Raw genomic sequence first — 6,900 nt, 5'->3', positions numbered from 1 at the left:
CTGAACAACTGGGAGAACATCCAATTGCAACTTCTACTGATATTGCAATTTAAGTTCAAAGGCATTTTTTTTCACCAAGAAAATCAGTAAATTGAATGCTCTGGTGTTATTAAGTCACCTACCTCTAATTGAAATGTAGAATAATGTAAGATATAATGAAATTCTTGCCAATCGAAAATTGTGATTTCTATATAAAAATGATTTCTGTTTAGCCACACACACAAACACATATGTGCGCATGCACACACACATGACCAGAGTGAGTGGGCAAGGCAGAGCTCTGGCAGAGGTCAACTTAGTCCCATAGTGCTCCTTTAAGCTGAGTTATGTAACAAAGCAGCTCATGACATGGCCAAAGGAAAAAAATTCCACATCATACTGCACAAGTACAGGAGAGAACAGCAAGTCACAGCTAAAGAGAGTGAAAGAGCTAAAACCTAAACAGCTCGATTGGACCCCCCACTCACCACCCCCCTGGGGATCCACTCCTATTCAAACAATTCTGCTCATTCAGAGCCTACAAAATAAATAAATAAAATAAAATAAAACACACACACACACACACACACACACACACACACACACACACACAAACGCACACACGAGACTGGAACCCACTGATGCTCCTCAAAACACTTCATACATTCATTAACCTTTAACGCTGATAGTCAAGAGCTACACACTCTCTGCATGGGTGCCATTTCAGAAGCACAAAATGCTGGAAGGTGAGCAAAGACACGTGCAAGAAAGGCGCAACGAATTCACTGTATTTTCTTTTTCTGCTGTATTTTTTCACTAAGATCAGTACATTCATTTTACAGACTTGAAGGTCACATGGCTTACTTCACTGGCGTTGTACTGATGACAGAAGCCTGAACCACAAGCATATCAGCATCGATTCTGAATCAAACCCAATCACACAGAGGGTGAAGGGGGTGGGCTTAGGAGAGTGGAGGAAGTGTAATCTAATCACATCTTACAATATGAACATGAATGGAGATCAAATTATAAAACAAAAAATAAATAAATAAAAGAGGCCAGTCTCCAAACCAAACTGGATCTGGCATGAGCACCAGAGCCTCCAACTGCTCTCATCACCATTCACAAACCCTCACCCACACTCGAGCTGCACAAAGCATTATCTGTTAATCATTATTGCAATATTTCAATACTAATATTGCAGAAGGCCTCAATATGCAAATGAACTCTCTAACATCAAACGTTTTTCAGTGTGCTGTGAGAATTCTGACCAGGTCCAGATGACTTTATGTGGGTGTGTTGATGAATCAATGCTTTTAAAAGAGCCAATAAACATTAAAACATTTGTATCTAGGTAGCAGCACTGACTCTAGTTTCTGCCAGCTAGAGTATCTTTGGACTCTAGTCTATTTGCACTGGCTTAAGGACGTTTCCACTTAGACAACAAAGTACTTCTGTAAGTCTTCCTGGACAAGAGCGTGCATTAGGGGTGGGCGATATGATATTTAGCATTATTGTGATGAACTGTCACAATCTTTTCTAAGAGTATTGTGGACGTGATCAGTACTTAAAGAACATTGACCAATTGCCTGTCATTGCAAAGACAGCATAATTAGGCCTGTTTAATTTAATTTAGTCTAGTGCTGTGCTTGAAATGCTGAATAACTCATTATATTCATAGTATTTTTAATACTACTGCTCCAGCTTTTCAAAAATGTAGAAACTGTACGAGCAGGTTTAGCAAACAACTGGTCCCACTAGACAGATAGACTAAGAAATAAAGTGTACATCTGAAAACTGCGGCACTGCCATACACAAGTTTTTTTTTGTTTTTAAAGACAATAGCACAACTACAACAATGTACCTTTCATCCGAAAAGCGATAAGCCAACTTTTTTCTCAGAGAGAAAATCCGAGGCATGACATTGTGTAAACTTTAGAACTTTACAATTACAACTTACAGTAACTTGTAATAAGCAGTTAAAAATAACTTTTAAGTACACTTTCAGTAGCCCATGAGTGGATATTGTAACCGTCCAAAAAACACATGCATCTGCATTTTTTTGTAGGAAAATAAAAACAGACATCATTGGAACGCAAATAATAAAAAAACTAAAAGAAATTCTCCAAAAGTACCTGGAATAAAATCTAATTTTTGGAGAATCTACTTTGGAGATCTCTCTTTCCCCCCTTAGACAGCAACAATATCCATGTCATTGACATGAACACTTGTTTTAAACCAAGCCAATGTTCCTTCATAGACTATGTTTAATACAGTTATGGGCTGTTTACTTCATACACATCCTTTTGCCTGGCCCCACCTTTCAATACTACGTTCCATGGTCCATACAAGGAACACTAATTAGTGTCTCAGTGTTTTGACACAGAATTCCGCTGCTGTGTGCGCTCTCTGAATATTCTACAATGGCTTTGAACAAGGCTCAGCCAATCTAATGCTATAACTAGAAGCATCAATATTATAGTTGATATTTTATTGGGTCAGGTCCTTGATTATAGGGTTGACAGTTAACAGTAAAGTTATAGGGCAGAAGAATTGGCCAAAATTTGCATCGCCAATTCTAATGTATTGCAAGGTATATCAAAATTGCAACATAAATTAATATAATCACAATCTGGTACTTTTTGATATGTTGCTGCAATAACCCACACACACATTCAAACGCTAACGATGACAGAAGACTGACAGCCAAGAGAACAGGCAGGCTGCTAATTTGTGTAGAGAGGAGTCCAAAGCCTGTCTTCCACAGGCTGGAGTGGAGGATCTCGCCACTGTTCTCTCACACATACATCTCTGCTGTTGCCTACATCTGAGCAAGCAGACTTCCCCAGAGAGGATCTCACCTGGGGCGTACCACAGAAAAAGATACTAAACAGATTTCTGCCTAAAGAAGGGGAAGACACTGAGGGTCGACCAAATTACAGAAAAGAGATGAGAAGAAGGGAACGGCCACGTAAAGCAGGCTAAGGCTGGATTACTATTATGAGCGAGAGAGAGCTGCTCGTCACGCAGCTTTGCATGTCTTTCTCAGTACTACAACACTTAAGCACAGGTCTTCATCAAACAAGGCAACAACTCCGGCCCAGGGGTTGCCATGGCAACCGGTATGTCTATTTTTAGACAGTACCACTAATCAATTTAATTTCTGCGGTAGCCCAAGGCAAACATGGAGGGACTGGCCTTGGTCAGAGAGAGCAAGAGAGAGGGAGAGGGGGACAGGGAAGAAGATGACAGTGAGATGAAGAAAACTAGAGCTACGAAAGGGTTAAGCTGAATAAAGAGAATTCCCTAAAACAAAAGCGGAGCTTTCTGTCCAAGACTCAGAGACGCAGGGTACTGTGGAGGCCTAGGAAGCCGGGGTGAAGGCCAAGGCGCTCGCCCGCAAACATGACACCTCAACAGATGGATTGGCAAATGTGCATATTAGGGCTGCACAATATAATGTTTTGACATTTCCATTCCGATACTGGCAGAAAGCTTCCGTATGTAAATGAGGCCTCTAATCAACCACTAAATGCTTTATGGTGTCCTGTAAGCATCCTATAAAAGATAACCCAATGAGTTTCTGTGGACAAAATTTTATTCCAAAATAACGCAGGTCAATGTTTAATTAAGACAAAGCAAAGATGAACAGATATGGCTTTAATGTATTGCAACAGAAAGTTGCAATATGAATTTCATCTATCATGCAACTTATAGTGCAAGTCTGCCCAAACTTGAGCCAAGGGCCAAAAACACAAAACAGCTAGCTTATTAGCCTTGAGTTTTTACATGTTACCAGTAGATATGGAAAAATTTGGAACATGCACTTTCACAGTGGCAATGAATGTTGTATTCTTTAAATGCCGAGACTGTTACCCTAGATATGAAGCAGACCATTTTATCTCAAAATGCCCTGAAATGGTACTCTTCCCTCCAGTGGTCCCTAAATCTCCTCTTGTCCACCTGCCTGTTATGACCATTGTCCTTTTTCTGTCATTTGCTCATAACTAGTAGTCCCATCTGTATTGTGAATAATACTGACTTTGAGATATTAAGGGTCACTGAATTATTATTGGTTTAATAACTATTAGCTATAAAAACAAAAAAATCAAATCAAATCTCAAACAAAAAAGCTACATTAAAAACAGTTTGGTCTCTCACTATGTGAGTGGGTGGGGGAGTCGGGGCAAAGATGAAGGTGTAACAATTTCAATATGTATTCCAAAAAAAACAAAAAGGTTCTCAATTTAGGGTCAAAAAAGGGTCTCTCCATGTCTTTCATGGAAATTGTTAACAATTAAACAGACAACTGTGCATCCTATCAGAGTGGGCAGGGAGAGTGGAGGGGTTTATGTTATACTATACACACACCTTTGCTCACATCACTGGGCTTTTTCTAACTCAATTACGAGCTCTCTAATTCTAGAGATTTTGAATTCTAGGACTATTTTGTTAGAGGTTGCTGCAGTAGGCACTAAAAAATTCAGACCAGTTTGTGTAGTTTATAAAAAGAGCTCTATATAATCGTTTTTAACATTTTTAAAGCAGCACTATGTAAGATATTTTATGTTAGAACTGAAATAATTAGCTTTACTTTGAAAAAAAAACACAAAATATGATATGAGTGCACTGCTGCAAGTCACCTTGTAATGTCACAGGTGTTGGGGTTTGGATTTTATGGGAGTTTTTCTAATCATGTCATATCTTTACATAATAAAGCAGAGTCTCAAAAAGAAGGTCCAGCTCCATGTTTAAGTCTCAAATGCAAAAAATGCAACATTACACTGATGAAGTTATGATGACATCAGTAGATAATTCTCTTACATTATATGAAGATACATTCTTTACATAGTTTTGACTGAATTCTATTCAAATACTCTTTAAACATCAGATTTACTCTGCAAACATCAGATTCATCCGCTAGTGGAGATACAAGGCACAACCCATGTTAGAAAATGCTGTTCCACACATTGCATGCTATTACACATTTCCACCAGAGATGTGGGAATGTGTAATCCAAATCCCCAAAACTTACATGGTGTAGCTTTAACATACAAACTGTCAAAAAATCAAACTGAACCTTGATCTCCTGAGTATCTGCACTGGTATACCCATAATGAGCATGCATGTAAGCTATGTGCATGAGGCAAACATTAACACATCAACAAATCCAAATGAACACCTTTTAATTTTGTTATATAAAAAAATGTAGGTCTTTAGACACAAGTTTGAATCACCAACTTTGGCCTGTGGACCTCACTTTGGGCAGCCCTGTCCCACCGAATATGGGTGTTACAACAGTCACTGTTGCCCCAGATCACAGGTTTCAGCACCAACCTGGCTAACAAAGGCTACAAAAAACATCTCATTTTTTTTAGCTAAATAAACAGTTATTTGGCAAACTAACTGCACAGGTCTGGTGTTGTTTGTGTGCAACAGCCTTGGGAAGCCTTGTCATTCTGGTGTGTAGCAGCGCATTAGGCAGGCCACTATGGGCCTGGGCTCCAAAATGGGCCTCCTGTTTTCGATTAAGCTTGTGAGAGAGCGAGAGGGATTAGGACTGATCCCAGACACTGGAGGGGCGGGGGTGAAGAGGGTCATATGATCAACTGTAAGTTTACACTTGAGGTCTGCGTGCGTGTGTGCGTGTGCACGCGCATGCACGGTAGAGGTGGAACAGCTGTATGTGTCCTGCATGAGCAATGATCAAATGTGGCACATTCCAATGACATGAGAGACTCTGGCTTTAAACCTCAGTTAAAGTAGGCAGAGGGAGAAAGGGAGAAAAGGGGGGGGGTGAGGGGAGAGCAAGAAAAATCTCCGCTGTCACTACGCTGCTTGTGTTCCTGTTCCTTTAAGACCCGCCATTCACTAGTCTTTGTCTTTTCATACCCATAGTGCCAAGCAGAGTCAAAAATGCATGGTCCAGTTCAAGCTGGTTTCTAACCTCAGGACATGGAATTATCCCTTGACATATCCATTAGTGGCTTGCACACAACATACGCATGCACACAACCAAACACACATATATACACAAGTGCAAAAAACACACTTTTCATACACATCTGCACGGATGAGGTGTAGTGCAAAAAAAAAAAAAAAAGAAAATTTGGAATGAATACTTTAAGAAAAAACTCAGAGCTAAACTTCAGCCCTCAGGGCATCACACAGCTCAGACAGCAGCTTACGCTTCCAGAAAAATAAAATAAAAACAACTACAGTCTGATATATTGGAAAAGATAGTTGGTTTTGATTTATAATTCATTTAAAATCAGTGCACAGCAAAAAAAAAAAAAAAAAAAAAAAAAAATCTCAACACAAAATCTAAGACTTCAAGGCAACCAAAAACATCTAAGCACTTCACATATAGTTCCAAGGAAAATGGCATCTTAGGTTACACATTTGCTGATGTCAATCAAAGACACATATAGGCTGGATGCTATAAATCCAACAAGCATTCTATCGATGATCATTCAGCACTTTAGGTATTGTATAGTTTCTCCCTATAAACTGTTCTCTTTACTGGTCTGTTTCACTTAGAATTTAAAATGACAACTCTTGTGCACAACAAGCTCTGCATAGCATACTTTTATAACAAGACTTCTGCTGCATAGTTTTCAAGTCTGCGTGTGGGGTTATTCTTCTGGGCTATGTATTGTATAACAGGGTCAGCATTCACATAACAAGATTATCCTGCAAGTGCCTCTCATAGTCACCAAGTTCACCTCGAGCATTAGACTGACCATCCAACAGTCACACTCAGGCGTATCTCACTAAAACATAATAGCCTTTGTTCCAAGCGTCATACCAACCCCTGACAAAAATTGATGGATTCAACTAATTTCAATTTTTTTAAAAATAGTAAAGCCAGTGTACCATGTCTTGGCTAAGCAGCATTTACAAGTTCAAGGGGCTTTATTG

The 6,900-nt window shown here is 39.4% G+C and overlaps 1 protein-coding gene across 3 annotated transcripts in view; it reads right to left on the bottom strand.

The window, feature by feature from the left end:
• Window positions 1-6,900, bottom strand: part of LOC108436554 (transcriptional repressor p66-beta-like) — a 40,031-nt gene that overhangs the window by 31,211 nt on the left and 1,920 nt on the right. The gene's annotated exons all lie outside the window — the stretch shown is intronic.

This window comes from Pygocentrus nattereri, chromosome 3, assembly GCF_015220715.1.
Source record: "Pygocentrus nattereri isolate fPygNat1 chromosome 3, fPygNat1.pri, whole genome shotgun sequence".
NCBI classification, from domain to species: domain Eukaryota; kingdom Metazoa; phylum Chordata; class Actinopteri; order Characiformes; family Serrasalmidae; genus Pygocentrus; species Pygocentrus nattereri.
The sequence above is the reverse complement of the archived record's forward strand: the minus strand, read 5'-3'. Positions and strand labels throughout refer to the sequence as shown.